The 10,500-nt window shown below is 36.7% G+C and overlaps 1 long non-coding RNA gene across 1 annotated transcript; it reads left to right on the top strand.

Moving 5' to 3' along the window:
- Positions 1-2,195: 2,195 nt before the first annotated feature.
- Positions 2,196-4,746, top strand: LOC108448091. Its single transcript, XR_001863879.1, has 3 exons — positions 2,196-2,414; positions 3,464-3,587; positions 4,580-4,746. It is a non-coding gene; the product is annotated as an uncharacterized LOC108448091 (long non-coding RNA).
- Positions 4,747-10,500: the final 5,754 nt, after the last annotated feature.

Raw genomic sequence — 10,500 nt, 5'->3', positions numbered from 1 at the left:
GCAACCACATTTTCTTGACTTGTTGGCTTTTTAAAAAATGGCCTCTGCCTGAAAAAACCCATGGTTTTCTTATATTTGTATCTATGTTTCCATTTATATTTGTAATAATCTTTCTAATTTATCAAAAATCATCAGTTATAAGATCATTAAAAACAGAAAAAAAAAGAGATTTATTTCAGGTCCTGAATATTAATGTGAAAAAAAAAAAAAGATAAAATAGTAATTATACTTTTCAAGTGGTTGAGCAGAGTTAGTAGCACTTCAGTAATAAAGCAATTAAGTCACTGCTTTATTATGATAGTTGTTATATCATATTTTAATTCTCATTCAAACTCACTAGTTTGTCCTTTTTTACTTACTGCCTGATCCTTCAAACCCCAAAAAATTCTGTAAAGCACCTACTGCATAAGTATTTCTGAAAAAAACCCACATTCCAACTGTTCTTTAACTGTCCAATATAATCTGCAAGTGCTTGTATCTCCTCCTCAAAACATGTGTGCTAAAAATATTTGGAAAGTTCTGTGACTTGTCTTGAAGAATCAGCCCTATTTTGCCCTGAATTTTTGGAACTTGTGGTTCCTCATCAGATGTGAGATTATGGGTGCTGGTAAGGGTCCTGGCACCAAGATAAATGCTGGGTGTGACATGGGAGGGGATAGATGTACTTCTCATTGCAGGATCTGGGCCTCTCTGGACCCCAGTTGCTGTCCACTACCCCATCTGTTGTTTCAAACTGTGACATGTAGACCTCTGGGAGGAATTTAATAGAAAGCTGGCCAGTAAGTAAATTTTATTTCAATGGAAGATTAAAGAAAAATTTTTTAGTTTAGAAGCATTTTTTCATTGAAAAAATGCAATTTTTTACAGCAGCAACATACAGGTATTTTGATTTTGGTTTTCAATTTTTAAAGGAAATGTAAAACATTTATTACTTGGAAAATATGTTTTACATTCTTTTTAAACAAGAGTAAAACTTCTGAGCATTTGCTTGAACTTTGAAATAAGCAGAAGTTTCTAGCTTTGAAAGGTCTATAAACAAGCACACTAAACCTCAGGTATTACTTCAAAAGACAGTTCAGGTGTGGGAGAGTGAGAGACGAGCTGACTGACTTAGGTTAGTCCATTGCTCCAGATAGTATGTGACAGAAATCATGCCTAGTGGTGGTAGCATTTCATCAGATTTAAGAGGCAGAAGCATGTTTTCAAGTCTGGGGATGGCATGGTATTCAACGGCTTATGTGGAAAATAAATCCAATAAGCTCCTGAGATGCAGCATCCTGAAAACATACTCAAATAAATTATGAATTTAAATGTATTTGAATAAGCCATTTTGTTGAACAGGCAGAAAAGCAGTGCTGGTTTTTATGGTGAGGTATAAGAACCAATGTAATAAGCATTAATTATTAGTAGGAAAAATCTGAAAGCAAGAATTTCTAAAACACTTGGCGTTGGCCCAGGTCAACAGGCATTGAAGTTATTGGAAAAGTTTTTCACCGTGTGCACTAGTTAGGCCAACACTGAGTGCTTTTAAACATCTCCTGTAGTTTTATGTATTAGAGACAAAATGTATGCATGATCAGTACAAACACACAGTACATTTTCAGTGAGAAACTTAATTTGAAGAAAGAGCAATTCAGATTTTCCCATTTTACCCTTTTGGTAAAGGCTGGATAATTACAATAATTTAAACAATTAGCAAGCTGAGCTTGCTCAAAATTAAATAAAAACAGCATTGTCTTTTGGTTATGAAAATATTCTCTTAAGCTTTTTTTGGTTATTTATTCACTGTTTCACACAATCTTATCAAGTCTTGTCAAATCAGAATGTTTAACAGAAATACTGAAATATACTGATTGCTATAGTATTTTACTATCTTACAGCTCTTACATGTCATAAAATTTCTAGCATTTCATATGAAAAAGATAGTCCCTGACTACAGCATTTTTAGGATGGACATTATAATTAAAGGAGAGCACAGAGTAGAACCAAATAAATTTTTAAATTGGCCTCAGTGTCTTTGATTGAAAAAAAACCAAAACATAAAAAACCACGAAAAGTAATATTTATCATTTATTAGCTCCAAGAGTTGCGAAAAATACCTACAAGATTTAAGTTACTCATTCATAGCTCTTTCTTTACATACATATTACTACAGATTGCAAAAGCTTTGTAAGTGAATGTGATAGGCCGTGTAGAATACATAATGTAAGTAAAAAGGGAAAAAAAGATGTAATTAGAAGTGAATGTCTTGTTTTGAATATTTCTAGGTACCAGAACTGGATGTTTAGACTGGACATTAGGAAGCATTTCTTCACCAAGACGGAGACAATTTCCTTGAGAGGTGTTGGATACCCCAAGCCTGTCAGTGTTTAAGAGGCATTTGGACAGTGCCCTTAAGAAAAAGATTCAAAGTGGTGAGTCCTTGGCCAGGCAGGTAGGCTAAATGATTTTTGTAGATCCTTTTCAATTAAAATAATCTATTTTAGTCTGGTCTGGTTTAGCCTATTCTACCAGAAGAGCTGTTTCAATTCTCCTGATGCATTGATCAAACTTCCCAACTGACCAGGTGTTTATGTACTGAAGGTGTTACATCTAACATATAGGAAATTCTATTTTAATGTTAAAAGTTGTTTAACACAGTTTATCTAAGGGCTTTGCCACTTCAACTTTGCTAATAAATTAATTAGTACCTGAGGTTTTTAAATTTCCATTAGGACAATTTCAGCCAAGCTCTGAAAATAAGCTCTATGAAGTAAAACAGAAAATATACAGAGAAAGTTAGCCAGAAGATCAAACAGAAAAAGAAAAATTTCTAAAGTTCTATGGGATGGCCATTTCATGTACAATGTCCACACCAATGGGTTATTGTACTTACTCACCTGGACAGCTCCCTGTATTTTAATTTTAAGGACAAATAAACAGGTTGCAAGGAGTTTTCTAAGGAAAAAAGGAATGAACAGAAACAATGAACAGAAAGAAAATTGGAAACAGCTTGAGTATACAATAGTGGTCAGTAATAGCATTTCAAGTTTTCACAACAGTACATGCAAAAAAAAAAAAAAAGCAAAAGATATCACAGGGCCAGCAAGTTTCATTGATTGTGGTATGAATGGGATGAAATTTTCATATCTGTCCACCTGTTGCTGAGATGATCTGACCTCATTTGGCTTCAAGACCTGGTCTTCCAGGATGCTGCCTCTAACATGGTGCTGTGACTTCCCACATCCCTGGGAGGGAGGACCACTTGCTGTAGGATAAGGCTGTTCCTGCTATGAAAAGGAGGTGCAGGTCCCATGATCCCAACACCCCTGACCTCAGCAGGGAAAAAGGGAGGTGTAAAGAAACAAAGTGAGGCTGACCTGCTGTTGGAACGGTACAGAAGGTTAACGCTGCTGGCTGAGCCAGAGTGATGCTGCTTGATGTTTAGATGCTGACAGTACATTTTCTCTTTTCTGGGATTCAGACTCTGCTGCACCTGATCATCTGTAATGGGATGAATTTGCTCCTGTAGGAATGAAATTGCTCCTGATCCCTGGTGATGTGAATGCTACTAACACAACATTTAAAGGCACTACTCATAAGATAAGGTAATTTTAGAGATGTCTCCTGCAGATACCCAGAAATGCAATGAAGCATTAATCTTTCCTTGCTTCTCAGTGCTTCCCACAAGGGTTTCAAAATTTTTTCATAAAGTGATCAAAAAAATCCCCCTAGGAAGTCTGTCAGGAAGAGACTGATTTTGTTTGTTTGTTCGGTTGGTTGGTTGGTTTGGTTTGGGTTTTTTTTGGTTATTTTAGAGTGAAAAACACATGAAAATCTTTCCAATCTCTCAAAAGCAGTGCAAGGACCTCCGTGATGACAATTAAAATAAAATGTTTATTCTCATTTCTTAGACAGGATGACTTTTCCAGATAGCTGATTCTTTCTTTGCCACACCAGGCAAAACCCACATTTCTTTGATTACCATACCCAGGCAGTGTGTCAGGCCATTCCTCCAATGGCTTTTCCAAAAATCAGGAATGTCAGGGGATATAAAGTGTGACAGCCATGGGTTGTCTGGATGGACAGAAAAAGGAGGTTGCGTGGGACAGATCCATCTGACACTATGAGCCCTGTGCAAAATAACTGAAGTTGCCTTGAGGGAAAATTGCAGTGTCCTTAAATGCTCTTCAAAACACAACTCTTGTGGTCAGAATAAATAGACATATAAAAAAGCCTTTCAGCTGCTCTTCCTTGAATCACTCCTGTATGAGGCGGTATTTCTTTACTTAATGCCTAGCAATTCTATAATATGCTGATGGATAGGAAATTTAAACAAATTATAAATTAAATAGGCTAAATTTGTAACTTTAAACATGATATAAAATATCTTTATTTTAATGTCTTTATTAATGTCTCTCTATGAGTTTCTGCCAGTGAAATACTATCCAAACAGGAAAACTCCTTTCACTTTCTGGCTCTTTGCTACATTTTCCTCTTTAGATGCATAGAAAAATCTTGAAATGCAACTGGATTTGGTTCAACCAATGTTATTTGCTACTCATTCTTGTTTGCTGGTTCTCATCTGATCTTGGCCTAGATCCATGAGTCCTAGTGTCTCAGGGGACTGGAGATACGGTTGAAAAAAGAAGGTGGGATCAGAGGAAGACAAGGCCAAGTGGGAAATGTCCAGCTCTGCTATTGTTTTAGCCATGCTCCAATGGGGAAGACACAGAAATCAGAAGGAGCTCTGTCAGGATCTTCTGAGGTAGAATCACAAGCTTTGATTCTAAGTTTCCAACAAGCTGTAAGGAGCTGGTTTGGACTCAGTCTTATTTAAAAAAAAGAGAAAAAAGATTTCGTTCCCTCCTTATCTCTGTCACATCCCTGAAAATTGCAAGTGCGAACTGTTGGTTATTGATCACTTCTAATTTCACAACTCACATCTAGGTAAAATACCCAGTTCTTTCTCTTCTTGAACAGGTTTTTTTCCCTGCTCTAAGCCCCTTCCCTTGCCAGAGACATTAGCTGTTGAAAAGTTTCCTTGAAAAGTTTCATATTATTGTGCAGTGTTTAGCATAATAGCAATAGATTTTCCTGCTGTGTATTGCAGTAATGGAAAACATTTAAATATCCACAAAGCTGAACCTTTTTATAATCACCCCTTCTGTTCTCCTTAGTAACTCAAAATAATTCTTGAATTGAGCCAGCTAATATCCTCCTGCTCAAGTGTTTCCGAAAGCACTTCAGTTGTGCACACACCAAGGTTTCTTCCACGCTTTCCTCTTCCATCCCTGTCATTCAGTGTTCCAGTCCAATGGTTTTTCCATTTCTGTTTCCACTGAGCTTATTTTAAAGCTCCAAATCGCTTCTTACATTTATATTCTCTATTCATTTTTTTTATTTCCATTTCTTTCCTTTTTTATATCATTATTCGTATTAGCATTGCCACTATCTTTCAGTTTGCAAACTACATCCAAGTTTATTTTTACTCAATGGATCTGGAAGGTGTAAGAGGTGTACTTTGATTTCTGTAACCAATTTGCTACCTTTTTTTTATCTTTAAAATAGAGTATTTTCTCTCCTTTTTACTGATTAAAAAAAAATCAAGAATTCCCAAACATAAAGTTGCTTAGAAAAGCAAGTCTGTTGACTTATTCTTCTATATTAAAGTTTTAAACTAAACAACCTCCATAGATGAAAAAAGAGCTCATATTTTCTTAAATGTCAGTTTCCTAACTTAGATTGAACTAAAAATTATTTTTTGAATGAATTCTTTTGCTATTTATGCTGTATCCTGAATGAATATATATCTGTAACTCAAATTAGTATTCAGGTTTCATTTCCAGACCAGTTGGAAAGGACAATTATAATTTTCCTAGGAGAACAGGGGAAAATGGCTACTATATTACAATGGATTTCCAAAGTCTGCTTTTCAATGAGATATCCTGAAGGCACAACAAATATTTCAAACACTAAGGAGCCAAGGCACTAACTGCTCTAAGAGTCAATTTTAGCAATTAAGATCTTAGCTCATAAAAAAAAGTTAAGCAAATGCAGAAGGCTGAGTTGACCACAGAAGATGGAGTGCTGGGAGAACATTTCAAAATGAGAGGACCCAGATAGGAGCATGATGGATTGCCTACCAGTGATAATAAATCATATGTACCTGTTGCATCTGTGAGAAAAAGGCTAATGGTTGCCCTGGTTTCAAAACCCAAAAGCCAAAGAAAATCTTGGCTCAGATTCTACTTTATTACTTATTTCTATGTCCAAGTTTAGAAATTAAGTAGTATTTTTTTTCTTCTAGGTCGAGAAAATAGCCCTATGCTAAAAGTACTGAGATAACTTGCTGCTTCCAGAAGTTCTTGAATTCTGAAGATTGAGCCTTCTGGAAGAACTGAAGCACTGCAAATTAGACAAAAGTGCTGCATTGTGTTGATAATGCAAGATTGTAGGTCTTGAAGTCTTACTTGTTTGTGTACAAGGATTTCCCTTCTAAGAAAAAGTAAGATGATCAGGTTTAAAAATATGTAGCATGGGAGTTTCAGGAGTTATCTGCTATGAATATATTTTCCACTGTATTTAACTTGTTTGTGAATGGACCATGAAGCATACAAAGATGTTTGCTGTTCAGAACTGTTCACAAAATAATGACTAAATCACCGAATATAAATCTAATAACTTTGAACATTTCACTGCAGCTTGTTTGTTTGTAATATGTGGTTGGTCACTTGAAACACAAGTCCTTGTTCGGCTTCCTCCGATGACAGAAATACTTCTGTTGCAGTACAAGTAATAAAGAACCAAAGTTCTGCCTCTGAGGGTACTCAGCATGTTTAAAATCAGTAGTTATTTATCGTTCATAGCAGTAAGTCCATTAATTCCATGTCCCTGAAAAGATAATGATGATAGTGATGATGATGACGATGATAACAATAATATGTTTCTTGAGTTTTGCCAAAAAGATATATAGTCTCAGCACAAAATGGTGGTAAATGTTAATTCTGGTCCTCAGGCCTCTGCTGCTGAGGGGCAGTGTTATTTGTTACTTCTAAGCTAAAGTGCTAAAGAAAGGTAGGGTGGATTAATTTTTTCACAGGACCAGTGGTTTGGGCCCATTTTGTCCTTCTTCTGGCACCCTTCTCATTACCAGTCCTATAGGCTCAGCACTCCACATGGCTGGCAGAGGGAGGGAACTATGCCACAGCAATGCTTTCATGCTTACTGCATGTCCCTGCTTAATCCTGTAGTCCACAATGGCAGCTGGGGGAAAACCACGGTCTACATTACATTGCTCCTGAAACTGGGATTGGTACTGGGAAGGGATTCTCTTACTGCTTGCAAAGGTTGAGAACCTTTAGCTGGTGAAAGAGCTCAGTAGAGTTATACATCACTGAAGGTGTTCATCAGACTAGACATAACACATAGAGAATATGTTTTTATAGTCATAAAATCAATCTTCAAAAATATGCAGTTCTACTGCAAATGTTTATGTAAAGTGTTCAGTGTTCATTTTGTGTACTCTTTATGTTCCTCTGTGACTTATGTCACTCATTGAAGTTTCCCCTGAGATAGAAATTAATTTTTTTTTCCAGGATGAATCTATAGAAAAATATCTGAATGCAGAATGGAGGTTTGGGTTGGAGTTTTTTTTGTTTGTTTTGTTTTGTTTGGGGTTTTTTTTGGGGCGGGGGGAGTTGGGGGGGGGAAGTCTGAGCTAAAGTAATGGGTTTTGCTTTATAGTTGAGAATCACCTCATATTCACAGCTCCTGGAGAAGAAGGTTGCTGTCTTACATGAGGCCAGCAGCTGCTGGCTCAGCAGGCAGGGGTCCACTGAGGTACCTGTGGGAATGCTGCAGAAATTGAGACCTTTGCTGTCCCATGGTGGGGGATGCAGAAACAGTACCACTGTGTTGTGTGTTTCGATGCATGATACATACGGCTGGGGATACTCAGGATATCTGGGAAGGAAGGGTCATCCTTTGGATCAGGGCAGTCTCTTCTCTGTCATTTCCTGAAATAAGACACAAAATTGACAAAGTCTGTTCCCTGTGTGTAAAATTCTATTTTATTAAATTTCTGTATTTCTGGAATTTTTCTGCCATGTCATGTTGATAATAACTAAATAATGCCATACACATTTTCTATAAAAATGCATCAATCACTCCCAAGGAGGGAGGACGGTCAGCAGTTCCCTGAAGTCTTTTTGAGTGGCTGGTCTGTGAGGTTGCAATACCCTGTTCTATGCTGCATTACATTTTAGAGCATCAGGCGGATTGCAGTTTATAATGGTCAGCGATATTCTGGTACAGTTTTCTCAAGCTGTTATACACTTACATACACTTGTAGGATCAAAGTTCGGCTGGAATGGAGAAGCAGTCCCACAGATCAGTTCTATTATGCAGGCTGGAGTCCTGACTAAACAGATGGTTTAGTAAACAAAGTGTTTTTTTCTATCAGTGCCTATTCAGGTGTTAGTGAAGACATTTGAGTAACTCCTCAACATTTTCTACTGACACAGCCTATGCACTACAGAATGCAATTTTATGCCAGAATATCTATATTAAAATATGGTTCTAGAACAAAAGTAGATATACAGATGAGCAAGCCCACCCAGCACAGATTCCTCATCTCCACTTTTTTCCCTTCTTTTCTGTTTTTTTTCTACATAGGAAGTCATCAGAGTTATATTTTTCCTGATTAACACATTTCTTCATCAACTATAATTGCAACCATTAAATTAGATTGCCTCCTGTTAATCTTCCACTGCTTCTATCCTATTATGCAGAAAAAGAATGTAAACTGTCAGAGTGAGAGGATGCAAGTGCCAATCTTGAAACTGGAGAAAAATACTGTTTTAATAAAAAGTCTTTCCATCATAGCGAATCTTAAAGCAATACAGAGATGGCATTTTCTTAAACCACAAGAAATATGCATAAAAAATGGAAATCTTTTCATTAACAGGGAGAAATAAACATCATATCAAAGCTGATGGCATTCTTGCATGCATCATTTATATAGCTCATCAGAGAGCTTAGAATTAAAGATACCCTCAGGCAAGGAGTCGAATAAGCAAATAGTCTTAATTTATATCTCAATATAAAGTTTATAAGGCTAGATAAAAAAGTAGGTACTGAAACATTAAGTCCCAACAGTCTAGCCAGTCTGATTAATATCGCTTTGAGCAGAACTTACATTAAGGTAGAGACAGCTGGATTTAAAACACAAAGCCTGGCACAGCTGCCAGGCTTGGAACATAATGGAGGTGGAATACTTCCTTTAGAGGTAACTTGTGTTAAAATACCATATTAAGCTTGCAGGGAGTTTTAAGGATCTCATGATCTGAGAGAACTTACTTGCTTTTGCAGTACTGAAACATTCTATACATTCTCCTCTGATTTTTTGAAGACTTTATCAAAGATTGATTAGAGGTACAGTATGGTCAGAAAAATCCTGCATTTTGAAATGTTAAAATAAATTATAAATTGTCCCTACTTTTCTAGAGTATAGATAAAACCTATGACCCCTGAACTGAATAATGGATCTTCAGTGCCATAGTAGCCCATGGTCAATGAATTATTTTTTGATATTTGAGATAGGGAAAAACTGCTTATTACCAGAATAAGTGGAATTACATTAATTTTGAAGTGAAGAGTAAGATATTAATATTTATAGTAATCTACTGTTTGTTTATTGTCTAATTTCTAAGATGGCTTAGGAACATTGTCATTGGTAGATCTTAAGAATTGGTTGTTCATTCAGACAGAAAATGTGACTGGAATGCCAAAAAAAAAAGAAAAAAATAAATAAAAATTAGACAGAGTACTTCCATAAAACCCCAGCTCATACATTTTCATTTCAAGGTTTCTCCATCAGTTTTTTATAGGATGAATTTTTTCTCCTGTAGGTTATCATGAAGGTATTCTCAGAATTCATTCAGGTTCCCATTTGTAACTATTATTATTACAGTAAGTACTTTCCCTGCAACAGCAAAAGTTCTCATGCTTTTTTTTTCCAAGCTTATTCAGGCTATTGCGACCTTTGCAGTCCTCTTTTCCTTGGTGCAGCAACCTGGCCATTCTCCAGCTGTGGCCTGCAGGGATTAGTTGATGCCCTCTGCCAGGAAAATTATTTCTATTTCCAAAGGGGTTGAAAGATGCTTAAATGTGCAGTATGTCTTTATGACCTTACTTTTCTGCATATCTAATTGCAGTATTCACCCTCAGCACATTCTTCTGCTGAGAGCAGTGAGACATTAACTCAGTGCTCCTGAGTTTAGGGGAAGTGTACTCAGGAGTGGTGATGTTTCAGAGGAGGAGATCCCTGAGTTGTGGATAGGGACACTGGGTATGCCAGGTCTGCAGCTCTGCTGTTGCAGGCTAACCTTGGCCAGCCAAGGATTTGGGAAGCAATTTGAGGGAGGCTCAGGCACATGCCTGTGGTCTGCAGTGTGGTGCTATGGTCACAGACATCTCTGGCTGGTTGTGTACAAAACTTACATGATGTAAAATATAACT

The sequence above is a fragment of the Corvus brachyrhynchos genome, unplaced genomic scaffold (genome assembly GCF_000691975.1).
Source record: "Corvus brachyrhynchos isolate BGI_N302 unplaced genomic scaffold, ASM69197v1 scaffold31, whole genome shotgun sequence".
Lineage (NCBI taxonomy): Eukaryota > Metazoa > Chordata > Aves > Passeriformes > Corvidae > Corvus > Corvus brachyrhynchos.
This window is presented reverse-complemented; position numbering and strand designations above follow the sequence as displayed.